The sequence below is a fragment of the Pan paniscus genome, chromosome 8 (assembly GCF_029289425.2).
Source record: "Pan paniscus chromosome 8, NHGRI_mPanPan1-v2.0_pri, whole genome shotgun sequence".
In the NCBI taxonomy this organism is placed as follows: Eukaryota; Metazoa; Chordata; class Mammalia; order Primates; family Hominidae; genus Pan; species Pan paniscus.
The window spans coordinates 51,056,551-51,083,837 of NC_073257.2; the positions used below are offsets into that span (position 1 = coordinate 51,056,551).

The following is a 27,287-nucleotide window of genomic DNA, read 5'->3' on the forward strand; positions in this document are numbered from 1 at the left end:
TTTCATAGATAATGTAGCCCTCTTTCTTTCTTTCTCTCTCTCTCTTTTTTTTTTTTTTTTTTTTTTTGAGACAGGGTCTTGCTCTGCTACCCAGGCTGGAGTGCAATGGTGCAGTCTCAGCTCACCGCAACTTCAGTCTCCTGGGTTCAAGCGATTCTCCTGCCTCAGCCTCCCAAGTAGCTGGGATTACAGGCATGCGCCACCATGCCTGGCTAATTTTTTCTTTTTTTTTTTTTTTTGAGACGGAGTTTTGCTGTTGTTGCCCAGGCTGGAGTGCAATGGCACAATCTCGGCTCACCACAATCTTTGCCTTTCAGGTTCAAGGGATTCTCCTGCCTCAGCCTCCCGAGTAGCTGGGATTACAGACATGTGCCACCACACCCAGCTAATGTTGTAGTTTTAGTAGAGATGGGGTTTCTCTATGTTGGTTAGGCTGGTCTCAAACTCCTGACCTCAGGTGATCTACCCGCCTCGGCCTCTCAAAGTGCTGGGATCACAGGCATGAGCCATCACTCCTGGCCTAATTTTTGTATTTTTAGTAGAGAGAGGGTTTCACTCTGTTGGCCAGGCTGGTCTCGAATTCCTGACTTCAAGTTATCTGCCTGCCTCAGCCTCCCAAACTGTTGGAATTACAGGCGTGAACCACCATGCCTGGCCAGGTCTATTTCTTTAAGCCTACATGTTTTGCACTTGTTAAAAGTATTTGAACATACAATTACTCAGCTTCCCTTGTTTACATGTGAATTTTGTATAATCTTAAATATTTTTTCCAATCTAAACTTTATTTTATCCCGTTTCTTCTATATTTGTATAACTTTAGGCGGCTATCTTCATTGAAAGTTTTTTCTCAAAAGCCTTAAGATAGAACATAGTTCTTGGCAGCAATTTGAAAGTTATTTGAGGAGAAGGGGAGACTTACAATGATGATTCAAATGAAGGAAACTAAAAAGTAATGAAGCAAGGCAGAGGAAAAAGCAGTATTCACTTGAGTACATCCCAACAGAATAACATTTCAAATGTAACTAGAAAAAAGTATGCTGAAGTTCACAATACAGAAATAATTATTAATAAGATAGCTTTAAAGCCCTGCTCAGCTTTTGAATGTTGGGAATTGACCCAGAGGTGGCTGTAACCTAAGATGGTTCCTTCAGTAATGACCATTTTTTCTTTTTCAAGATGATGATTATTCCCCACCTTCTAAGAGACAAAGACCAACGAGCCACCACAGCCACCAGTCCCAGAACCCACCAATGCTGGGGAACGGAAAATGAGGGAGTTCAACTCTGGTAAGTTCTCAGTGAAATCCATGACCTTTTCCTTTATCTTCTGGACTCTCAGTGTGACTGATGAAAGTTACCACATGCTCTGCAGGGGGAAATGGTTTAGCATGTGTTACTACATCTTAATCACATCTTTGTAAAGCCAGGAGCATTTTACAAGTCACGTTACAGACATTGTTTAAACATAGTCTGTATTTACCAAAGTATAGGACATTGTATCATCTCATATTAATTAGTTAGTTGGCTCAAAATTAGTGCTAATGACTTAGTAATTCATTGATTTCTGTTAGCTTTAAAACCTTTGTTTCAGAACTATTTCACCTCTTGGTTTTCATTTTTGCCGTGTGTCACTGCCTGCTGGCTGATAATTTATTAACTCCCAGTGAATCATGTGTCCTGTGAAGGGACTGAATATTAGTGGCAATTTATGTTGATGATTTGTATTTCGAATAAATAGTTTGAATACATAGAACATTAAGTTTGTATACATTTTGAAAATAGTATTTTAATATTCTACTGTGTCATAGTTACAATGATTGGATATATATTGAATTTATATGTACTTTAAGTTGTTATATGTTTATGGTCTTTAGCATTCTAACGTGCAATTGTATATCTGTTAAGTCTTTTTTTTTTTTTCAAGATTAGACTGATTTATTGAGGCATCTGTTTGATGCCACATTAAGTGGCCCAGGCTTTGTGTAGGGGTTGAGGTTAAAGCAGGAAGAAGGGTGGTGAGAGGCGGGGTACCAGGATAAGGTTGGAATACCTGGGGGTGCTCTGAGGCTCCCCAAGTTTCCCTGGTCTTGGCCGGCTGTGCTGCTGGCCTGGGCATCTGATGGGCCTGCAAGGGTGGTCCAGGGGCTAGGGCAGGGACTTTGGAGTCACGCCGTTGGCTTTGAATCCAGACTCCTACACTTGGTAGCTGTGAACTCTCCATGCCTCAGGGACCTGCAGAACTGAGCTCTGTCTGAGCCAGGTTCCATCCAGGCACTGCAGATCCATCCAGAGGGGCACCGCCTCAGGCTGCTCGCTATTCACTGCCTTCTCAAGCAGACCCTTGTCTCCTTCTAGGCCCTCACAATCCAGTGGAGGAGACGAAACTCATCTGCCTCTGTCCCTCTGGGCACGCCTCATGCCAGGTGCATCTGTGGACAGGGGCCATGCTCCTGGGCTTCCAAAGTTGGAGAAAGCTGCCAGGCTCAGGTGGGTACATCACAGCAGCTGCTGCCCTCTGAACACAGTGACAAAAGAACACTCTGGGCCTGGAGCCCTGGTCTGGGGCATTGGGCAAGGCTGTTGCACTTCTCTGATCCCATTTCCCCATCTGGAAAGTGCGCTGATTGTATCTCCCTGTGGGCACTGAGGGCTCAGTGTTAGTTTGAGAGCCGGCATCTGGGATTTGGGCTGTAATTCCCCGTCAGCCCCATAGCTGCAGGGAACCAGGGACTTTGTTGGGATTACCCTAGGCATCAGTTTAGCTTCCTGCCCCTGGCTTGGGCTCAGCACCTGAAGTAGTCTAGGGGGTAGGTGGTCCTGGTGGGGGCTGGGGCTTTTACCCAGACTGAGGTCACACCCAGAGCCAGAAGTCTTGGTGCCTGCTCTGGGCAAAGGTGCCAGCCTGTGCGACAAGAGCGAAACTCCGTCTCCAAAACAAAAACAAAAAACCTTGTATCATTTCCAGGGGCTCACACCTCCCTAAGGGCCTGGTAATTGGCTGGCTCTGGCCTCCATCTGGCCCTGAGGGTGTAGGTAACACCCCACCTTACCTGGTTTCTTCCTGCCAGGGCCAATCTTCAGACCTCAGGACTTTGCAGCCTATCCCACCTCCCCTCTGGCCAGCCTTGAGCCCTTGTGGGCCCAGCACTTTTTCCAGGCTGTCTCCTGGTTGTCCTTCTGCCTCGAGGCCTGGCTCATGCTGCTCCCCCTCCCACTCTCCAAGACCCACAAGGACCACTCCACACCCAACTCAGCCCCATCCCCTCAGATAGTCCTTTCTCTTTCCTCAGGTGGCCAGGTGCATATCTTGGTGTGAGGACCTTCACTGTATCTGGGAATGCCTACTGGTTACCTCGGTAACAGAGAACAAGGCATTTACCTGATATGAGTGTCTTGGTTCACTGTCTATATGGCTAGGGAGGGAGTCAATAATAGGCTTTTCACTTGCTGCAAGGGCCAGTTCTCCTGGCCCCATGGCTCTAGGGATGGAGGACGCTGCAGGAGATGCACCGCTCACTTCCCAGCTGAGGACTGTGGGTCATCTCAGGGCGATTTCACAGTCCCCACATGCCCCACCCCCTCAGCTCTGCAAATACCAAGCAGTGCAGCCTGCCTAGGGGATGATGGGCTCGAGAGTGCCCAGGTAGTGCCCAGAGTGCCCTTGGCAGGCCCCTCACCTAGCTGCTTCCACAGCTCTGTAGCAAGAGTTCTAACCTTTTTTGACCGTGAAGCCTGCTGAGAATAAGAGCTGTGGACTGTTTTCCCAGAAAGGCATGTGCATGCTCTCCACACAAAACCTTTCATCGTGGCCAAGCACAGTGGCTCATGTAATCCCAGAACTTTGGGAGGCGGAGCCAGTCGGATCACCTGAGGTCAGGAGTTCAAGACCAGCCTGTCCAACATGGCGAAACCCTGTCTCTACTAAAAATACAAAAAATTAGCCAGGCGTGGTGGCAGCCACCTGTAATCCCAGCTACTCTGGAGGCTGAGGCAGGAGAATCACTTGAACCTGGGAGGCGCAGGTTGTAGTGTGGTGAGATCACGCCACTGCACTCCAGCCCGGGCGACAGGAGCGAAACTCTGTCTCAAAAAACAAAACAAAACAAAACCTTGCATCCTTTCAGGGGGCTCACACCTCCCTAAGGGCCCAGTAATTAAACCCTTTGGGCCTGAGGGTGAGAAACTTTGTCTCAGTTCTTCCCCGAGTGATCAGCCCAGGGGTACGGAAGGAGAAGCCAGAAAGCAGGACCCATGAGAAGGGCCCCCTCCTGGAGTTTGAGGCCCACTCCCTCCTGCCCCTGCCTCTCCTCTGTCCAGGACTCCTCCCTGCTCTGCCCCACTCCTGGGGCCATAACCATGGGGAGCTGTGGTTTTCTACAGGCCCCTGGGCACAAAGTGGGCAGGCTCACCTGGAGGCGATCAGAGTAACGTGGCAGGAAGTGAGGGGGAACGCCGCCCTGGAACTGCGCCTCTCTGCCCCCTGACGTCACTGGCGTGCACTCCTCCCTCCCCTCACTCAGGCAGTGGCATGAGTTCCATGGGAGCGCTGTCCTGCTCCCTCTGCTGCCTCTTTTTTTTCTTGGGGCTGCCATAACACTTTCCCTTCCCCAGCCCTGCCAACCTGGTGGGACATTGGGCTTCCCTATCACAGGGTCCTGGGGACAGGCCCATCCTTTATCATACCCACAGAGAGACCCTTTTTTTCTTCAGGACCTGGGGAGCAGCCAGGTTCCATGAGTTAAATGCAGATCTGAACCAAGCTGGGATTGGGGTACACACTCTCCTCTACTGAAAAGTAGCTAGGGATTCCAACTAGGTGAGAAGGAGAGTGGGGCAGAGCCAGACCAGACAAGGACTGATCACCTGGAAAAAGCCTACCATCAAAGGTCTTGGCAAATGCTGGGTGCAGTGGCTCACTCCTGTAATCCCAGCACTTTGCGGGGCTGAGACAGGTGGACTACTTGAGGCAAGGAGTTCGAGTCCAGCCTGGGCAACATGGCAAAACCCCATCTCTACTAGAAATAGAAAAATTAGCTAGGCATGCTACACTTCTGTAATCCCAGCTACCCAGGAGACTGAGGCAGGAGAATCACTTGAACTGGGGAGGCAGAAGTCGAAGTGAGCCGAGATTGTGCCCCTGCACTCCAGTCTGGGAGACACAGCGAAACTGGCCTCAAAAAAAAAAAAAAAAGAATATGGCCTTGGCAAAGAGGGGCCAGCCCAGCAGTGCCTTCCCTTGGGTTTCTCCTGGGTAGGCCTCTGCCATGAGGAGGTGCTTCCTTCTGCCTGTCCATGGCCCACAGCAATGGAATGTCTGCTTCTGGGGGTTGGGTGGGAGACTGCTGGCAGAACTGGAAACCTTCAGATGGGGTTTTTTTGTTTTGTTTTGTTTTCGAGATGGAGCGTTGCTCTGTCACCCAGGCTGGAGTGCAGTGGTGGAATCTCAGTTCACTGCAACCTCCGCCCCCCTGGGTTCAAACAATTCTCCTGTCTCAGCCTCCTGAGTAGCTGAGATTACAGGCATGTGCCACCATGCCTGGCTAGTTTTTGTATCTTTTGTATAGATGGCATTTCACCATGTTGGCTGGGCTGGTCTCGAACTCCTGACCTCAAGTGATCCACCCACCTCGGCCTCCCAAAGTGCTGGGATTACAGGCATGAGCCACTGAGCCCAGCCCCTTCAGGGGGGTTTTGAGGCTTCACTACAATACTAGTTTCCTGTGGCTGCTGCAACAAATTACCACACACTTAGTGACTTAAAACAACCAAAATGTATTCCTTTACAGGTCTGAAGGCCAGAATTCTACAGTAAGTCCTACTGAGTCAAGGTGGGAGCAGGGTCAGTGGCTTCCGAGGCTCTGTGGGAGAATCCGTTTCCTGGCCGTAGAGGTGGCCTGCACTCCTCAGCTTGTGCTGCCCGTCTCGAATGACTGGAGTTTCCTGCTTCTATCACTACACCTCCCACCCTCTCCATCACCTGCTCTGCTCTTATAAGGATCCGAGTGAGTACATCAACCCCAAAAGCCAAAGACCCTTAACTTCATTATATCTGCAAAGCCCCTTTTGCCATATAAGGTCATGTTCACCAGTTCCTGGGATTAGGATATGGGCATCTTGGGGGCATCAGCCTGCTACAGCTAGGCTGCAAAACTGTTACACCCTCCTGGTGTTTCAATGATTGGGAGAAAAAGGGTTGGCATTTTTTGCTTAGGGGTCCTTCTTAAACTTGTATCTGTAAGGTCGGGGGTCCCTCTTAACCTTGTGTTTTTGTTTTTTTGAGGTGGAGTCTTGCTCTGTCATCCAGGCTGGCAGTGGTGTGATCTTGGTTCACTGCAATGTCTGCCTCCTGGGTTCAGGTGATTCTCCTGCCTCAGCCTCCTGAGTAGCTGGGACTACAGGCGCCCGCCACCATGCCCTGCTGTTTTGTATTTTTGGTAGGGACGGGGTGGGGGTGGGGCTAGGGAGGGGGGTTTTGGCTATGTTGCCCTGAGCTCAAAGCGATCCGCCTGCCTCTGCTGCCAAAGTGCTGGGATTACAGGCCTGCACCACTGCACCCGGCTGCTGTAAAGTCTTATTTCACACAGCTGAGACATGTTTTAGGAAGTTTGCTAAAAGACCCCTGGAGACCGCCTCATTGTGACCTCCCTGTTATTGTGTTTAATTTGATTGAACTTTTCTGCCCTCCTGCTTTTCAGCTTCTCTAATAGTCTCCCATTAAACCAATTCTTAAGAACCACCAAAAAGGGGAAATTTTTTCTTGAAAGCAGTAAAATGATATGGACTGTTAGAATGTAAAATATATGAAATAAGTCATTATATGTTAGTGCTGCTCTGACATAGGGACGTATTATTGAGAAGCAACTTTTGCTTGATTTTCAGAGAAATGGAATCATCGTATCGCTGATCTGCATAAACAAATTGAAGAATTGTCTGAAAGAAAATATGGTATGTCTAAACTGGAAAAGTCCTGTAATCTTATGTTCATGGGCGTTTACACAATGGAGTTACTGTTCATCATGGGGGTACGTACTGTGGACAAGCCCAGGGCTGCCGGCGAGTCATGCTATCCTTACACGTTTCTCCTTGTAAGGTGCTTTGTAGTGTCTACACACTTTGTTTCTAGATTGCTGCAAAGCTGAGGAAAAGTTGTATTTCTTTAGTTATTAGTTAGCATTTCTTTTAAACTTTCAGTATGGAGATTGGAAATTTATTTACATATTTATTGCAAAGCCCTGGATCTTAGGGATTTCATTGAATTATTTATTTATTTTTTTTTGAGACGGAGCCTCACTCTGTCGCTCAGGCTGGAGTGCAGTGGCACGATCTCGGCTCACTGCAACCTCCGCCTCCCGGGTTCAAGCAGTTCTCTGCCTCAGCCTTCCGAGCAGCTAGGATTACAGGTAGCAGCCACCACGCCTGGCTGATTTTTGTATTTTTAGTAGAGACGGGGTTTCATGATCTTGGCTAGGCTGGTCTTGAACTGCTGACCTCCTGATCCACTCACCTCAGCCTCCCAAAGTGCTGGGATTACAGGTGTGAGCCGCCATGCCTGGCCAAATATTATTTTTTTAAATGAATTGTTTCTCTTAGTCTGCTTTGTTAAATTTGGAATTCATCTGGGCGCAGTGGCTCACACCTGTAATCCCAGCACTTTGGGAGGCCAAGGCAGGCAGACATCTAGGTCGGGAGTTCGAGACCAGCCTGACCAACATGGAGAAACCCCGTCTCTACTAAAAATACAAAATTAGACGGGTGTGGTGGTGCATGTCTGTAATCCCAGCTATTTGGGAGGCCAAGGCAGGAGAATTGCTTGAACCCAGGAGGCAGAGGTTGCGGTGAGCCGAGGTTGCACCATTGCACTCTAGCCTGGGCAAAAAGAGCAAAACTCCATCTCAAAATAAATAAATAATAAAATGTTCAGTACTCACCAAGGTGCCCCTATTGTCTCTACTTTTATCTTGATGCATCACTGAATTGATGTTATATTTCAAATTCATCATTGCCCTGATACTATTCTATCCTGAAGCCACCTTCATCACTATATAGTGATGAAAGAAATTAGCGATTTGTTATTATCCTCTCTCTGTTGGTATACATCAAATGCTCACCTAAAAAGAGCAACAACCAGTGGAAAACACATGATGTTTTTATTTGGGTGACTATTTACTTGTAACCTACTAGCAAACTATAAAATTGTATGATATGCAGAATTTTAACTGAATTGCTTTAAGTGAACATTTAAACATGATAAACAATATTGATGGTATTTATGTTAATATACTTAAAATGAACATTTTTCTTCATCATGAGTAATGTAACCTACTCCTCGATGAAAACCTAGCACTAAATTTGCTAATGAATTCAATAACATTTCCATAATATCTTTAGTTACATGCTTAAGGTTCTCTTAGTGTTTCTCCCACTTTTTAATAGCTTATGCCTTTTTCGCCTTTGGTTTTTTTTGGTTCATTTTAAAGCAAAAATCTCACAACATGTGATATCTGGGAACACTGTAACCTAGTGGTAAGACCATAGGCCCTGGGGACACAGGCTGGCCACGTCTCTTCTCCTGTCTGAGCTTTAGTATCCTCTTTTGTGGTCATGAGAACTGAAGATCTCCCCCAAAGATTTGATAAGATAGTAAAGTGCTTCACATAATACCAGACATATAAATACACAGTAAATGCTTCCTCCTTATATTTTTATTTATTGATTGATTGAGACAGAATCTTGCTCCCTTGCCCAGGCTGGAATGCAGTGGCGTGATCATGGTTTCTGCAACCTCCACCTCCTGGGTTCAGGCAATTCTCCTGCCTCAGCCTCCCGAGTAGCTGGGATTACAGGTGCCTGCCACCATGCCCAGCTAATTATTGTACTTTTAGTACAGACGGGGTTTTACCATGTTGGCCAGGCTGGTCTCGAACTCCTGACCTCATGATCTGCCTGCCTCGGCCTCCCAAACTGCTGGGATTACAGGTGTGAGCCACTGTGCCCAGCCTGTCATTTCTCTTCACACCCGCAGTTCATGATGAAATATTAAATATGTACTAGTGGATATTACTTTGCTGAATATTGCCTAGTGAATATTAAGTATTTATTCTCACCTTTCAGACATGAACTTATGAATTCAACAGGTGAAGATTTACAACTTGATAAATCAACTTGGTGAGGTACGTCTTCAGTCTTAAGTCAGATTAGAAGATTATGTGAGGTAATTAACACTTAACATTGATTTAATGGTAGCGTCCACATGAAATAGTATGCCTCTAAGTATTAATTATGTCCTAGGACAGGAGAATTCATGTTGTCAAAATTCTCATACTCTCTAAAACAGTAAACTCATTTTCTTTTTATTAGTAAATATTGCATTTATGGGTAGACAAAACTGAAAGAACAATATTTGTTCTACTTTTGAGATGCAAGATTCATCTGGCATAATGCATTGAACAGGTTATTATTGAAGTCTACACCAGTCAACTGAATAAGCATTCATCAAATGTCCGTGATATGCAGGACATAAGTTTTCTTTTAGAGTATGGAACCATGCATATTATCTTTTAATTAGATGATTTAGTTAGATATGTTTTTAAAGAACTAGAAATATAATTGATTTTCTTGTTTTGGCTCTGGAGTGGAGTGGGGACGAAACAGAATGGATTCACACTGTTTAGATTTACTAAAATGGAAGGATTGCAGCAAGATCATATCCCTAGTCTCCCCATAGCTGTTTTTTTTTTTTGGAGGTTGAAGTTTTGTTCTGTCGTCCCCGCTGGAGTGCAGTGGTATGATCTCAGCTCATGGCAAGCTCACCTCCTGGGTTCAAGCAATTCTCCCTGCCTCAGCCTCCTAAGTAGCTGGAATTACAGGCCTCTGCCACCACGCCTGCCTAATTTTTGTATTTGTATTTGTAGTAGAGTTGGGGTTTCACCATGTTGGCCAGGCTGGCCTTGAACTCCTGACTTCAGGAGATTCACCCGCCTCAGCCTCCCAAAGTGCTGGGATTATGGGTGTGTCACTGCACTTGGATTTAATGGAATATTTCACTACAGACTTTGGTAAACAGAATAGTAGCATGTTTGGTGTTCTTTTTATTTTACTCATACTATTTTTCTTTGGACTCAATCACAATAACAGAATTAAAGATCAAAGTGTAAAAGTTAAAGACCAGTACAGATTCAATAATTATTCTTTTCTACATACTGTGTTTAAATGATATCCCTTTTTTTTTTGTTCTTATAGCTCGAGCTGTAAAAGCCAAAGGTCCGGTGATGATCCCATACCCTTTTTTCCAGTCTCATGTTGAAGATTTTTATGTAGAAGGCCTTCCCAAAGGAATTTTTTTTTTTTTTGAGATGGAGTTTTCACTTATCGCCCAGGCTGGGGTGCAATGGCACAACCTTGCTGGTCACTGCAACCTCTGCCTCCTGGGTTCAAGAAATTCTCTTGCCTTAGCCTCCCAAGTCGCTGGGATTACAGGTGCCCACCACCACACCAGGCTAATTTTTGTATTTTTAGTGGAGATGGGGTTTCACCATGTTGGCCGGGCCAGTCTCGAACTCCTGACGTCAAGTGATCTTCCCGCCTTGACTCCTGACATCAAGTGATCTTCCCGCCTCGGCCTCCCAGAGTGCTGAGATTACAGACGTGAACCCATGCCTGGCCAGGAATTTTGTTTTTTAGGAAGGCTTTCTACTAATGGAATTCCTGGCCTTGAGAGGATGTTACTTTAGAAGGAAAGGATTTTTTGTTATTAAAAGGTAAGATTCCTGGATTCTTATTGGACTGTTATCTCTGTTATGAGTAATCCATCTTTAGTCATTCACCACTAGGGTTGTATTTAATTAAGTCTGAGTTATTTTATGGTGGTTTTGTTTTGTTTTGTTTTGTTTTTACCGAATTTTTTTCTCATTGCCGTGGCTTGAGGGCAATGGCGTGATCTCAGGTCACCACATTCTCTGCCTTCCAGGTTCAAGCAATTCTCCTGCCTCAGCCTCCTGAGTAGCTGGATTCACAGGCATGCGCCACCATGCCTGGCTAATTTTTTGTGTTTTTAGTAGAGATGGTGTTTCACCATGTTGACCAGGCTGGTCTAGAACTCCTGACCGTGGGTGATCCACCCGCCTCAGCCTCCCAAAGTGCTGGGATTACAGGCATGAGCCACTGTGCCCAGCCTGGGCCTGCTTCTTTCTCTTTTTCTTTTTTTTTCATTAGCAGCTTAAAATTGGTGCCTTATTCAGACACAAGCAAAAGGACATTAGCCCAGCTTTGGAAATAGGTGTGAGCCCATATGTGATTTTCCTAGTTTCTCCTTCCCCTTTGCTTTTTGCTCTCTTAGTATATTAATTGTTTTCACTCTCTGAATCTTTTTTCCCCATTTCTTTGGCAGACATTTTTACTTGTCTTGGAAGAGTAGGTGAAGAGCTGTTTTAGGAGCTGGGGTCAGCGTGAGCTGGAATCAGTTCAAATTAGCAAAGCACTGGCACTCAGTGGCAGGAATACAAGTGACTGCAAAGTGTTAAACATATCTGGAAAGGGATACTGACATCATCCTCAGAATCTGTGGGGAGTTCACATAGCCAGTTAAGACCCATTCCTCTTTGACCCTATAAAGATTCTTTAAAGAATAATACCCTTAGTGGTTTTCTAGCCAGCTTGCCTGCTCATTTATCTTTGAGAACGACATGCCTTGTGGAGCTCCACAGGCCCCAGAGGGGTGTGGATTCTGCATTTGAAAGTGCTGAAGCTGAGAGACTGGGTCTTGTTGGACCCCAAGAGGTCTGTTTCTCCTCTACTCATTGTTCCTTTTTTTCCCAGCAGCTGGCATTGCTGTTTAAATGGGTTGTTCTTTGCTGTTTTGTTTCATAGTGGTGTGTGAGGATTTGGGTTTTCTTAATACTTTCCAAGCTGGTGACTTGAGTGGTGTTTAGGGAGGAACTGTTTTAGGGCTGTTCTGGAGCTATTGAGGTCAGGTGTCTAGATACTCCCAGCTTGTCTGTTGAGGAGAATGCTGTTCTCATTGTGCTGCCTTTGGTGGTGCTGTGTGTGGCTCTTTAGATGTGGGTGGAGGTGAGCTGGGGGAGTTAATGAGATCTTTTTTAGGTGCTTTTGATAAAGTAGCCTGCACTACAGGATTCACTGTGACTTTTTTCCTTAACCTATGCATTTCTCTCTGCTAGCTTTTGTTTTCTTTCTCATGCCTTTGATTTTCCCAGCTCCTCTTAGTTGAATTAACCTAAGTGCTCTGCTATGGTTTAAATGTGTCCCCCAAAGTTTATGTGCTGGAAACTCAATCCTCAATGCAACAGTTGGGATGTGGGGCCTAATAAAATAGCCTTCATGAATGAGTTAATGTTGTTATTGTGGTAATAGATTAGTAATCACAGAGTGGGCTTATTATAAAACAGAGTTCAGCCCCTTTTGCCCTCTTGCTTTCTTGCACTCTCTTTTCCTTCTGCCTTCTGTAGTGGGATGATGCAGCAAAAAGACCCTTACCAGATGCAGGCCCCTCAACCTTGGACTTCCTAACATCCAGAACTGTTAAGAAATAAAATTTATTCCTTTCCTTTCCTTTTCTTCCTCCTTTCCCTTCTCCTCCCTTTTCTTCCCTTCCCCTTCCTCCCTCTCTCTCTCCCTCCCTCCCTCCTTCCCTCCCTTCCTCCTTCTCTTTCTCTCTTTCCCTTCCTTCCTTTCCTTCTTTCCCTTCCTTCCCTTCCTTCCCTCCTTCCCTTTTTCCCTCCTTCCCTCCTTCCTTCCTTTTTTCTTTCCTTCCTTTTTTCCTTTTTATAAATTATGCAGTCTGTGGTATTCTTTTATAGAAGCATGAAATGGACAAAGACTCCGTTTTCAAGAGCAAGCACTTTTGTAGTTTCTGAGCGAATTATGACTGCAAAGGAAGTTCTATAGGTAGCCTCAGATCCACTACCTAGGAAGCATGCTACCAAGCAGACCTAGGATCTAGGATTTGATCAAGTGCTGGGCAACAACATGATACCTCTGCAATTTAGCACCTCCCTATATACCTCCAGTTGGCTCAGCCCATCAGGGCTAAAACTACCCCTCATATCCTAGTGTCTCTTGTAGGCAGAAGCCTTGCCTAAACCCTAAGCTGCTTGGCTCACATTCTGTCTTGTGCTTTTTTTGTAGGGGGTTCAAATATACACAAAAGAAATATGTTGAACCTCCATGCACCCAACCCGCAGATTAAGCAGTTACCTCCATTTTTCCAGATTGGTTTCGTCTGCTTCAATCTCCCTAAAAATTTATGTTTGTACAGGAAAGACTGAATAAATAGCTAATTCTCCACCCTACCTCTCATCTCAAGTCACTTTTCAGAGTAGTAAGTTAGTGACCTAGTAACCTTCCCTCTAATGACCAGTAGTTTTTTTTCTGAATACCATTATGAACTCATAGATTATTGTTTGCATTTGATGTATTTCAGGCCATTACAGTCTTTATTGTTTTGGATGCTTACATTGTCTCATCTAGGTTAATAATTATCTCTTCAAGTTGACTTTCATGTCTTTTTGATGTGATCCTGTTGGACTTTGATGGCTTCCTTGCTTTCTGGCAAAAAAGATGTTCCAGGATCAATATACTGCACCATACATGGAGTCAGCCATTTCTCTAGGGAACCTTGATTCCTTTTAGTAGAGAACACAGTTTGAGGTCTTGGACTGAATGACTTTTGTGAACCTCCTCTCCTGAGACTACAGCCTGCATCCCTGCATATAGCCCGTTTGGAGCTCTTGCTGGGCACCAACAGATCTCCTAAAACTGCTATGTAGTTCTGCCTCACTCTTACAAAGATTCATCTCTTGAGAGTTTTGTGCTGTACCCCCAGATGTGGTCTTTCTGGTTCTGAAGCTTTTGCTTCAGTCACCCTGAATTTTGCCAGCCCTATGCATGCTATACCTTGGATTGCCAACTTGCCCTCACTGAAGCCAGTTTCTCTGGTTAGAATAGTTGCCCCAACCCATGCCTAATACTCTAGTAAACAAGGTTCTACCTGGGCTTAGGTTAACTTTTGCTCCTTTGGGCCCTGTGTTCTACCAGCATTCCATTTATCTGAAACTCTCCCTCACCTTAAGAACTTATCTGTTCTTTAATGATTTACTGCTGCTTCCTGGGCTCGAAAGAACCCAGTTCAGGAGTTTCTGTTTTAGTTTGAGATCTTATAGGCCTGTCTCATCAGGTTGGTGTCAGCCCAGCTAGGATTAGGCAGAATTGGGTGGGGGCTGTAGTGCATTTTTGGCACAGCATGTACCTATCTGACTAATTCTCTGTCTTTTCTTTCCTGTTGTAATTCATGGGTCTTAGCATCTTCTGAATGGTGTTTAGTAGGTCATCCTGTTGATTTCCTGCTAGGGAGTAGCATACTCTGGCTCTGTACCATTGGCCAAGGGACTTAAGGATAGATGAAGGGCTGCAGTTTTGTTAAATGGAACAATATGAAGAGATGGCATTATAAAAAAAAAAGGCTTGGCAGCAGGGCCCATTTGAATGGTTGGTCCTTGGCTCCTTTGTTGATATAGGCAGATCCTTGATGGGAATTTGGAATGATCCCAAATATTGTAGATCACTGGTACATCAAGTCATCCTCAAGGTTGTCTGTGTAACGGTCTTGAATGATATCTTCTCAGTCTTTGGAGATTCTCTGTATAGGGTTTAATCATTTAGTTATTTCAGTTGAGCCTGTTTAGTTTCTTTGCAAGGAGATAAGAAATGTGAAAGAGATGCAGACATTAGGGAAAAAAAGTCAGGAGCCTTCTTTCCCCACCCTCTACTTGGGTTCTGGAATTAGACTCATAGGTGAGTAGTGAGGAGCTGGGCCCAAGCACATTAATCCTAGATCTAGCTCTGCTTTGCACTCGCTCCAGTTCTTGTATCAAATTCACTTCAAGCCACCCAGAGTAGTATGTAGAGGAGTCATTCAGGACCGTGCTTATACTTCATTGTATCAAATGGGAGATCCAGTAATTTATAGCCTATTGTTTCTGGAGCCTGGAGATGGCTCTGCATAAGATTTGCTGAAGCAAATTTTATTACATTAGAAGAGAACCTAGCTGGCTGCATCCTACACTGGAAGCTTTTAGATGCTAATAAGGAGGTCATGTAAAGGTCACAGAATGACTCTGGAATCCATTCCCCGCCAAGAAAGAATAATGACATTCTATGTTGGCCTCTTTTCATTTCCCTTTGATTTTGAGTAATAAATTCTCTCCTCACTTCCCAGTTGAACTGTTTGGGAGTCTCTATTCCCTAGAAAGACTCTGGTCACATACCCATCAGATTAAATTAGGTGAAACTCTTTGGCCTTTATGAATGTTGAAGGATTTCAAAGGGCTAATGGAAATTCTTCTGGAAGTAACTGCAACCTCCGCCTTCTGGGTTCAAGCCATTTTCCTGCCTCAGCCTCCCGAGTAGCTGGGATTACAGGTGTCCACCACCATGCCCAACTAATTTTTGTATTTTTAGTAGAGACGGGGTTTCACCATGTTGGCCAGGCTGATCTAGAACTTTTGACCTCAGGTGATCCGCCCACCTCAGCCTCCCAAAGTGCTGGGATTACAGGCGTGATCCACCGCGCCCAGTTAAACTTCAGTTTTTCATGTTCCATGCATAGGTCAGGGTCTTAGGGAGTGATTCATTCTAGCAGAACTCCCTGGATTTTAAGGCAGATGTTCCATTTATTAATTGACAAAGGAGGCATATTTCTCCCCTGGTAACCCAAAGATTTAGGTCATTTTCCCAGAGACTCCATTTCCACTGTGAGGGTTCTTGGAAAACTAAGCAGAGGTTGAGGAAAAGTCTGTGAACAAGCTTGCTGGTCTCTCCCTGTCCTACAAAAGAGCATACCTCTTCTGTAACCAGAAGGCCCTTTCGATTAGTCAAGGCTGGACAGACTGAGATTGGGTGTGTGTATGTGTGTGTGTGTGTGTTTGTGTGTGTCTTGAGACAGGGTCTCACTCTGTCACCCAGGCTGGAGTGCAGTGGTGAGATCAGAGCTCACTGCAGCTTTCACTTCCTGGGCTCAAGTGATCCTCATATTTCAGCCTCCAGAGGAGCTGGGACTATACGAATGTTTTACCGCACCCAGTTCATTTTCTAATTTTTGTAGAGATGAGGTTTCACTGTGTTGCTCAGGCTGGTCTTGAACTCCTGGCCTCACGGAATCCTCCTGCCTTAGTCTCCCAGTGGGCTGGGATTATAGGTATGAGCCACCTCACCTGACCTGCGACGATTTTTCAACAATGTAATTTCTCTTTTACAGAGCCACCTAAGCTGAAGATTCCCTTGAGAACAAGTACTGTCCTGCGGTTTCATGGCCTTTCTTCCATTTGTGGTTCTTGTGAAGTGGAATTTAAATGACATCTTATCAAGATGGATAAACCCTAGTTTCCCAGTGCTGGAATATAGAAAATGGATGGACAAGTAAATCCCACTCAGCACCCATAGTCCAGGCATGGGGATCTCAACACACCTGAGCCCCAGACACCACCTTTCATTGTGAGTAGCTCTGAGATGACACTTCTGCTGTTCCCAATTCCAGCATTAATTGGATTAGTTATTTTATGAAGAATTTTCATATGCCACAATCCTGACCATATCTTCAAGTGAACAGAAAAATTCTATTAAAAAGTCAACCTTCTGTCTCACTCTGTTGCCCAGACTGGAGTGCAGTGGTGCAATTATGGCTCACTGCAGCCTCAACCTCCTGGGCACAAGCAATCCTCCTGCCTCAGCCTCACAAGTAGCTGGGACTACAGGTGCTTGTCACCACACCTCACTAATTTTCCCATTTGTGTTATATGTGGATTCCACAGGACTGACTTCGAAAACTTGAGTATGTGTGGATTTTGGTATACACAGAAATGGGAGAGCTGGAACTAATCCCCCCATATACCAAGGGACAAATTGTATCTGTTTTTACAATTATACAGTAGGAGACATTATGTTCCATGACAATGGTAATTTTTAATGACAGTTTTTAATTGAGTGAAATTACCATAAAAATAATAATAGTAGCAGCTAATATTTACTGAGCTGTTACTAGGTGCCTATAAATAGCATAGATTTTTAAATTCTCTATAATTCTTCCTTATTTCACTTAACCACTCTATTTTAAATTACTCATGCTTGCCTCAGTAGCACACATACTTAAGTTGGAACAGTAGAGAGATTGGTACGGCCTCTGTGAAAGAATGACATGCAAATTTGTGAAGCATTCCATATTTTTTTAAAAAAAGAGAAAAAAATTACTCCCAGATTTTCACTGTGTTTGTGCATATGACCTTTTGTTTAGGTTGAATTGTATCCAAAGATGAAATTTCCAGAAGTGAGATTACTGTGAATCACAGGGCATGAACATTCTTATTACCCTTGATGAAAATTGCAAAGCTTTCAGGCATGGTGGCTGTCAGCCTGTAATTCCAGCACTTTGGGAGGCTGAGGTGGGAGGATTGCTTGAGGCCAGGAGTTGGAGGAGGCAGTCACTGTCTGTATGATTTAAAAAAAATTTCCAAGCTTTATGCTGGAAGGCTTATATACATTTTAAACACCACTAATACTACAATAAAATGGCCATTTCACTGCACCTTCGCCCACACAGGTATTATAATTTAACAAGTTATTTTCTGTGTGATAAATGAAAGACCTCATATTATTACTTTGTCACCCATTCTTTTTTCTTTTTTGAGATGCAGTCTCGCTCTGTCGACCAGGCTGGAGTGCAGTGGTGTGATCTCGGCTCACTGCAACCTGTGCCTCCCAGGTTCAAGTGATTCTCCTGCCTCAGCCTCCTGAGTAGCTGGGATTACAGGCACATGCCACCATGCCCGGCTAATTTTTGTATTTTCAGTAGAAATGTGGTTTCACCATGTTGATCAGGCTGGTCTCGAACTCCTGACCTCGTGATCTACCCGCCTTGGCCTCCCAAAGTGCTTGATTACAGCTGTGAGCCATGTGCCCAGCCTATTTGTCACATATTTTATCTTTCCTTATGTTAGCTTATTAGCTTTATTTCTTTATTGTCCTTTTTTTTTTTTTTTTTGAGATGAAGTCTCGCTCTGTCTCCTAGGCTTCAGTGTAGTGGCACAGTCTCAACTCACTGCAGCCTTGACCTCCTAGGCTCAGGTGATCCTTCCACCTCAGTAGTTGGGACTATAGGCACATGCCACTATGCCTGGCCAATTATTTTTATTTTTTTATTTTTACTAGAGAGGAGGTCTTGCTTTGTTTCTTAGGCTGGTCTGGAACTCCTGGCCTCAAGCAATCCCCCCACCACCCCCTCCCAAAGTACTGGTATTATAAGCATGAGCCACCATGCCTGGGGTATCTGTGTCTTTTCCATTTATTTATAGAGTTACTTTGTCTTTTACTAATTCAATGATCTGTTTAATCTTTTATTAAATTATAAAAATAATAAATACTTTTAAATAAGTGAAAAATGTCCTTCACTCTTTAGACCCATAATCTTATCTCAGGAAATAATTGCAATTGAGAAAATGGGCCATATCCTTCAAGATGCGTACATGGTGATTGAACATCACTTCATATTTTCATATTTCGTGGACATTTGTGCCAATACCTATTGATCTATCTTAATCCTTTTCATGGTTGCATAATATTTTATTATATGGATGTATCACAATTTACCAGTACCAGTCAACTGCTGGAGGCATTTAGGCTCCTTCTAATATTTGCTTTGAGCTCTTTATATAATTAAAAATTAACCCCCTCAGCCAGGTGTGGCAGCTCACACCTGTAATCCCAGCATTTTGGAAGGCTGAGGTGAGAGAACTGCCTGAGTGTAGGAGATCACCACCAACCTGGTCAACATAGTGACACTTTGTCTCTACTAAAAATTAAAAAAAAAATGAGCTACACGTTGCAGTGCACACCTTTAGTCCCAGCTACTGGGGAGGCTAAGACTGGAGGATCACTTGAGTCTAGAAGGTTGAGGCTGCAGTAAGCTATGATCACACCATTGCACTTTAGCTTTGCTAAGAGCAAGACTGCATTTCTTAAACAAAATAAAAATTAGATGGGAATATTGCTCAAGCCCTGGAGGTTGAGGCTGCAGTTAACTGTGATTGCACCACTGCAGTCCAGCCTAGGCGATAGAGCAAGACCCTTTCTCTAAAAATAAAATAAAAATTAACCTTCTATCATATTTCTCAGTAACACCTTCCCTCCTACATTTCTCCTAGAAGCCCTTAAATTTTGTTTTTCACATATCGTTTAAAACTTTTAAGTGCTGATGTCTGTCTGTGTCATCCCTCTTTTTTTTTTTTTTTAATGTCTTTTTGTCACTTCTAGCTGGACCTACCATGAAAGACTTCTGAATCCAGGAAGAGAAACTGACTGGGCAACATGTTATTCAGGTACAAAAAGACTTGGACTGTAACTCAAAAATGATCAAATAATAGTGCATGCATCAAGTGCAATGGGAAGCTCTTCTGGAGAGGGAGAGAAGCTTCCAGTTAAGGTGACATTGAAGCCAAGTCCTGTAAGATAAGGAAGAATTGTATGAGAGTGGGGAGGGAAGGGGGAGGTGGAGGGATGGGGATTGGGCTGGGATGGGATGGAGTGAGCTGCCCAGGCAGGGAAACCAGCACTATACAGACCTGAACAATGAAGATGGCACATTTTGTTCAGGGAATGGTGAATTAAGTGTGGCAGAAATGCTTTGTAGAGACAGTAATTTACTTGTATGGAATTTTGCCCAAGAGACCTCATTACAGTTTCTAATTTTTTGATGTTATCATGCATCACTGCCCTTGTCAGATAGTATCATGATCACAATAACATCAAGCATAATATTTCATTGATTCTCACAAAAACAGGTGGGTGCCACAGTTATCCCCATTATATGCACAAAATGATGATGACTTGGGGTTAATGAGCGATTTGCCCAAGTTCACCTGAATATTAAGACTGAGTCAAATGTTAGTCTGGTCTGACTTTAATGCTTGCCTTGTTCATGAGCACCATGCATTGCCTCTCCTGTGCAGTTAAGCAGGTAGACAGGTGAGAGAAGAGCCTGTGTGATATTGGGGGAAATTCACCCCTGATATTTCATGTAGGTTCTTTTCTATTTTCCCTGAGTGTCGGCCGGTCTGAGAAATAAAGGGAAAGAGTACAAAAGAGAGAAATTTTAAAGCTGAGTGTCCAGGGGAGACATCACATGTCAGCAGGTTCTGTGATGCCCCCCAAGCCGCAAAACCAACAAGTTTTTTTTTTTTTTTTTTTTTTGAGACGGAGTCTTGCTCTGTCGCCCAGGCTGGAGTGCCGTGGCGCGATCTCGGCTCACTGCAAGCTCCGCCTCCCGGGTTCACGCCATTCTCCTGCCTCAGCCTCCCGAGTAGCTGGGATTACAGGCGCCCGCTACCACGCCCGGCTAATTTTTTGTATTTTTTTTTTAGTAGAGACGGGGTTTCACCGTGTTAGCCAGGATGGTCTCGATCTCCTGACCTCGTGATCCGCCCGCCTCGGCCTCCCAAAGTGCTGGGATTACAGGCGTGAGCCACCGCGCCCGGCCAAAACCAACAAGTTTTTATTAGTGATTTTCAAAAGGGGAGGGAGTGTACGAATAGGGTGTGGGTCACAGAGATCACATGCTTCACAAGGTAATAAAATATCACAAGGCAAATGGAGGCAGGGCAAGTTCACAGGACCACAGGACCGGGGCGAAATTAAAATTGCTAATGAAGTTTTGGGCACGCATTGTCATTGGTAACATCTTATCAGGAGAAAGGGTTTGAGAGCAGAAAACCCATCTGACCAAAATTTATTAGGCGGGAATTTCCTTGTCCTGATAAGCCTGGGAGCGCCACGCAAGCCCAGGGCTTATTTCATCCCTTATCTACGACTGTAAAAGACAGCCGTCCCCAAAGCGGCCATTTCAGAGGCCTCCCCTTAGGGATGCGTTCTCTTTCTCAGGGATGTTCTTTGCTGAGAAAAAGAATTTAGCAATATTTCTCCTATTTGCTTTTGAAAGAAGAGAAATATGGCTCTGTTCCACTCGGCCCACAGGCAGCCAAAGTTTAAGGTTATCTCCCTTGTTCCCTGAAATTGCTGTTATCCTGTTCTTTATTCAAGGTGCCCAGGTTTCATATTGTTTAAACAACTTGTGCAGTTAACGCAATTATCACAGGGTCCTGCGGGGACATTCATCCTCAGTTTACGAAGATGACCGGATTAAGAGATTAAAGTAAAGACAGGCATAGGAAATCACAAGGGTATTGATTGGAGAAGTGATAAGTGTCCATGAAATCTTCACAATTTATGTTCAGAGATTTCAGTAAAGACAGGCCTAAGAAATTATAGAAGTATTAATTTGGGGAACTAATAAATGTCCATGAAATCTTCACAATTTATGTTCTTCTGCCGTGGCTTCAGCCGGTCCCTCCGTTTGGGGTCCCTGACTTCCCGCAACACGTTTCTCTCTACTCACAGACTTCTGACCAAATGTATGTGCAGAGTTTCTACACCAGTTCTCCAACTCTCTGGATACCAACCGCGTATCCCACAATTCCATTCTGACACTACCTAGAGTTAGCACAGAACCCACAGGTTAGGGGCTCAGTCCCACAAGACCACCCTCACTTCAGATGCCAGTTGCAAGTCCTAGGTTGTCACCTGTATTTTGACCAACCAGTTAGAAATCAGGGTTTCCCATGACCCTCTTCTTGAGTTTAATTATTTACTAGAACAACTCACGGAACTTAGAAAAACAGGTTTTTTTCTTTTCTTTTTAAGAGATAGGGCCTCGCTCTGTTGTCCAGGCTGGTGTGCAGTGGTGCAATCATAGCTCATTGAAGCCTCAACCTCCAGGGCTCAAGTGATTCTCCTGCTTCAGCCTCTCAAGTAGCTGGAATTACAGGGTTCCCACCACCACATTTGGCTAATTTCTTTTATTTTTTGTATAGATGGGGTCTTCTTATGTTGCCCAGGCTGGTCTCAAATTCCTAGGCTCAAGTGATTCCGCCCACCTCTGCCTCCCAAAGTGCTGGGATTACGGGCATGAGCCAGCGCATCTGGCCACCTTATTTTCTATTACTGGCTCAATGTAATGGCTCCATCTCAGGAACAGCCAATGAAAGAGATGCACAGGACAAGGTAAGTGGGGAGGGGCACAGAGCTTCCATGCCCTCTGTTGGGCACACTACCCTCCCAGGACCTCCTTGTGTTTAGCAACACAGAAGCTCTCCAAACCCTGCTGTTTGGGTTTTTATGGAGGCATGATTGATAAAATCATTGGCCATTGGTAGTTAAGTCAATCTCCAGTTCCTTTTGCCTCCTGGAGTTCAGCAGGTGAGGCTGAAAGTTCCAAGCCTCAAAAAATGTGCTGGGGCCAGGTGCGGTGGCTCACTCCTGTAATCCTAGCAGTTTGGAAGGCTGAGGCACATGGACCACTTGAGGTCAGGAGTTTGAGACCAGCCTGACCAACATGGTGAAACCCCGTTTCTACTAAAAATAACAACAATTAGCTAGGCGTTGTGGCACATCCCTATAATTCCAGCTACTCGGGAGGCCGAGGCAGGAGAATTGCTTGAACCTGGGAGGTGGAGGTTGTAGTGAGCTGAGATTGTGCCATTGCACTCCAGCCTGGGCTACAAGACCCAAACTCCGTTTTAAAAGAAAAATGTGGTTGCTTTCTCTGGCAGCTAGCCCTCCTCCTGAAGCAGTCTAGGAGCTTGCAGCCACCCTGTTAGCTCAACAGCATCCCACATGCATTCTTACCATGCTGCAGATCTGAAAGACCTTAGAGGACCTTGTGTCAGGAACCTGGGACTAAGACTAAATATCAAAACAGAAAATGCTCCTATTACCTCTGTCACAAAGGGCTTTATAAGAGCTTTGGAAGCTCTATGCCAGGAACCAGGGGCAGAGACCAAATGTATATCTCTTTTCTTATATTGGAGACAGAGTCTCACTCTGCCACTGAGGCTGGAGTGCAGTGATGTGATCATAGCTCACTGCAGCCTTGACCTCCTAGGCTAAAGCAATCCTCCCACCTTAGCCTCTCCAGTAGCTGGAACTACAGGCATGCATCACCATGTCCAGCTGATTTTAATTTTAATTTTGTAAAGGCAGGGTCTTCCTATTTTCCCCAGGCTGATCTCTAACTCTTGGCCTCAAGCAGTCCTTCCTCTTTGGCCTCCCAAAATGTTGGGATTACAGATGGGAGCCCCCATACCCACCAATCACAAGGATCTTTATAAGAGAAGGAGGTAGGAGAGTCAGAATTAGAGAAAGTGATGTGGTAATGGAAGAAGAGGTCAGAGAGGGAGATTTGAAGATGCTGCACTTCTGGCCTTGAATATGGAGTCACGAGGTAAGTCAAGGAATGGGGGTGGCTTCTAGAAGCTGGAAAAGGCAAAGGAGCACATTCTGTCTAGAGCCTCCCCCAGAAGGAATGCAACCCCTCTGACACCTTGACTTCAGCCTTAATAGACCTAGTTGGGCTTCTGGCCCCCAGAACTGTAAGATGGTAGATTTGTGGTATTTGATGCCACTAAATATAGGGTACTTGTTGTAGCAACAACAAAAAATGAACATGAAGCTGGGACCTCATGTTACAGTTGCTCACGCCTGTAATCCCAGAACTTGAGGAGGCTGAGGTGGGAGGATCGCTTAAGCCCAGGAGCTTAAGACCAGCCTGGGCAACATAATGAGACCTCATGTCTAAAAAAAATTTTTTTAAAAGGCCAGGCGCAGTGGCTCACGCCTGTAATGCCAGCACTTTGGGAGGCCGAGGAGGGTGGATCACGAGGTCAGAAGTTCAAGACCAGCCTAGCCAAGATGGTGAAACCCCATCTCTACTAAAAATGCAAACATTAGCCAGGTGTGGTGGTGGGTGCCTGTAATCCCAGCTACTCGGGAGGCAGAGAATCACTTGAACCCAAAAGGCAGACATTGCAGTGAGCCAAGATCGCACCCCTACACTTCAGCCTGGGCGACCGAGACTCCGTCTCAAAAAAAAAAAAAAAAAAAAAGCCATGTGTTGTGGCATGCAGCTGTAGTCTCAGTTCCTAGGGTGGCTGAGGCGGGAGGATTGTTTAAGCCTGGGAGGTTGAAGTTGCTGTGAGCTGTGATTGCACCAGTGTACTCCAGCCTGGGCAATAAAGCAAGACCTTGTTTCAAAAAGAAAGAAAGAAATGAGCATGGTGGGAATGGGGACAGATGGCAGTGTTAAGTAGAGTGGTCAGGGTTGGCCTCATAAGTGAATATTGAGCAAAAGTTTGAAGCAGGTGATGGAGCTGGCCAAGGTGCTGAGGGAAGAGCATTGTAGGCTGAGTCAACAGGATAAAGGCATTAGGAGGAAACTCTCTGGTGTGTCTGAGGCTCTGGAAGGAGGCCAGTGGAGCAAAGAGATAGAGGGAGCGAAGTCAGTGAGGAGGCCAGGGAGTTGCTGGGCTGGGATTGGTACAGATCGTGTAAGCCCTGGGACACTATTGCTGGGGCTTTGGCTTTTACTCTGACTAAAATGGGAACCACCGAGGGCTTCTGAGCAGAGAGGCGATGTGATCTGTCTCCTGATTTAAAAGCACGAACTGGCTGCCAAGTTGAGAAAGACTATGGGAAGATTTGGGTAGAAGCATGGGGGCCAAGCTGTGGCAACATCCCGGTGGGAGATGATAGTGATCCTGACTGGGTTCACGGTGGTGGTGAGAGATGGTCAGAGCCTGGATACATGATGAAGTCAGTCAGTAGGATTTCCTGACAGACTGGATGTGAGCTGTGAGAGAAGGCAGTGGTCAAGGTTGAGTTTGATTCTGATTGAATTATTAAGTAATTTTAAAAAACACTGCCTTTCCCAATCCTACCAAGTAAAGGATGCTAGATTAAAGAAATCTCAAGTCAGGCCAGGTGCACTGGCTCACACCTATAGTTCCAACAGTTTGAGAAGCAGAGATGGGAGTATGTTTTAAGCCCATGAGTTTGAGAGCAGCCTGGGCAACACAGCAAGACCTCGTCTCTACAAAAATAAAAAAAAAAATTAATAAAATAAATATAGCCAGGCATGATGGTATGTACCTATGGCCCCAGTTACTCATGTGGCTGAGATGGGCAGATCTCTTGATTCTAGGAGTTTGAGGCCAGCTTGGGCAACATAGCAAGACTTCTCTCTCTACAAAAATGAAAAAAATGCCTGACATGGTGGTACTTGCCTGTATTCCCAGGTATGGGGGCAGCTGAGGCAGGAGCATCTCTTGAGCCCAGTTGGTCAAGGTTGCAGTGAGCTATGATTATACCACTGCACTCCATCCTGGGTGACAGAGTGGGACCCTGTCTCAAAATACAAATACAAATGAAATCTCAAGTCAGACCAGTCCCTTCTAGGCTATGTAGGCCTTGTAACCACATAGCTGCATGATCGGGTTTGTGTGGCTGTGGATGAGGAGACCCCTGTCCAATTGTTGGCTATGTAATCAGTTTATTTTTCAATATAGTAATCAAATATATTTCATCATACTTGATGGTCTCAGATATGTGTGGATTTTGGAATTCCCCTTGGAACAGGTTGTAACATCTCATTGGCTCCATAATTCCATAATTTTTTAAATCTGATCAGTTTTTAATAAGATCAGAATTGATATTAGACTACTTAATCGGTTTTGTTAATGAGAAAATGAAATTGTGTTGTTTGTATTTTATCCAAGATGGGTGTCATATTGGCTAAATCTCATCAATACTTGAACAAATGCAAAATTAGAGCTTCTTTATCATGAAACACGATGTAATTCTTGAAGAAGATGCCATTTCTTTTTTTTTCTTTTTTTTTAAGCTAAGAGTCTTTCTCTTGTCACCCAGGCTGGAGTGCAATGGTGCGATTTTGGCTCACTGCAACCTTCACCTTCTGGGTTCAAGCAATTCTCCTGCCTCAGCGTCCCGAGTAGCTGGGATTACAGGCGCCCGCCACCATACCCAGCTAATTTTTGTATTTTTAGTAGAGATGGGGTTTCACCATTTTGGCCAGGCTCCTCTGGAGCTCCTGACCTCAGGCAATCTGCCTGCCTCAGCCTCCCAAAACTCAAGGAGTACAGATGTGAGCAACCATGCCCGGCCTCCATTTCTTTTTTGTAGTCTTTAATAAATAGCTGCTATCATTGCAGACTTGCTATTTAGGCACTTAGGAATTTTTCACTAGAAGGCATGTAAATAAAGACCATGGGCATTTGTAATGAATTTAGCGTTCATTCTTTGACTACATGACTGTCCCCAGAGCTGTAACTTTATTGAATTTTTTAGAAGCCATTTAGCTAGCAACTGAGCCTAACCAGCCACTCACTGTCATTATTCAGTGCTCTTTTATTATTGTCTATTTCTCCTCCAACTTGGCTACACTCACAAAGTGATAAAAACTTGCATTTGTTTTCTTTCCTTTTCAGAGACAGTGTCTTGCTCTGTTGCTCAGGCTACAGTACAGTGACATGATCATGGTTCACTGTAGCCTCAAACTCCTGGGCTCAAGCGGTTCTCTCACTTGAGTCTCCCAAGTAGCTGGGACTACAGACATGTGCCACCATGTCCAGCTAATTTTTTATCATAGAGACGGGATCTTGCCACGTTGCTCCGACTGGGCTCAAAACTCCTGACCTCAAGTGATCCTCCTGCCTCAGCCTCCCAAAGTGCTGGGATTACAGGCAGGCATGACCACCTGTGCCCAGCCCCCTATTATTATTATTTTAAATAATAGCTTTATTAAAATATTCGCATACCATTCACTTTATTTATTGAAATCTGCAATTCAGTAGGTTTTAGAATATTCACAGAGCTGTGCATCGATCACCACAGTCACTTTTAGAACCTTTCATTACCCTATAGAGAAATCCATACCCCTTAGCCACTACCTCCTACTCTCCCCACCTACCTTTGCCCCCAGCCTTAGGCAACCATTGATTAATTTTTTTGTCACTATAGATTTGCCTAATCTGGACAAATAGAATTGTACAATATGTGATCTTTTGTGGCTTTTTTTCCCTCTTAGCACAGTGTTTTCAAAGTTCCTTTATGTCATAGTGTGTATCAATATTTCATTCCTTCTATGGCAGTATTCCATGGTAGAGACACACTGCATTTTGTTTATCTGTTCATCAGTTGGTGGATATTTGGATTGTTTCCATGTATTCCATGTATTGGTCATTATGAATAATGCTGCTATGAAGATTGTTGTACAAGTTTTTGTGTGGACATATATTTTTATTTTTCTGGGATATATGCCTAGGAGTGAAATTGTTGCATTATAGGATGACTGTACATTTAGCCTTTTGAGAAACTGCC

The 27,287-nt window shown here is 44.7% G+C and overlaps 1 protein-coding gene and 1 non-coding gene across 5 annotated transcripts in view; both read left to right on the top strand.

Annotated features, from left to right (window-relative positions):
• The first annotated feature begins 5,991 nt into the window (after positions 1–5,991).
• Positions 5,992–27,287, top strand: part of LOC117977843 (putative uncharacterized protein FLJ44672) — a 39,978-nt gene continuing 18,682 nt past the window's right edge. For 2 of the 4 annotated variants that reach the window (XM_055092668.3, XM_063607355.1), the window contains exons 1-7: positions 5,992–6,001; positions 6,879–6,944; positions 9,111–9,169; positions 10,239–10,756; positions 16,270–16,505; positions 19,317–19,381; positions 21,929–22,118. The gene's annotated coding sequence lies outside the window, so the exon portion shown is untranslated. Of the gene's footprint in view, positions 6,002–6,878; positions 6,945–9,110; positions 9,170–9,438; positions 10,757–16,269; positions 16,506–19,316; positions 19,382–21,928; positions 22,119–27,287 lie in introns of those variants that run through there. The other 2 variants (XM_055092669.3, XM_055092670.3) reach the window with 2 other exon arrangements.
• LOC112440534 (U6 spliceosomal RNA) lies at positions 17,132–17,235 on the top strand. The gene has a single exon (XR_003028573.2). It is a non-coding gene; the product is annotated as a U6 spliceosomal RNA (small nuclear RNA).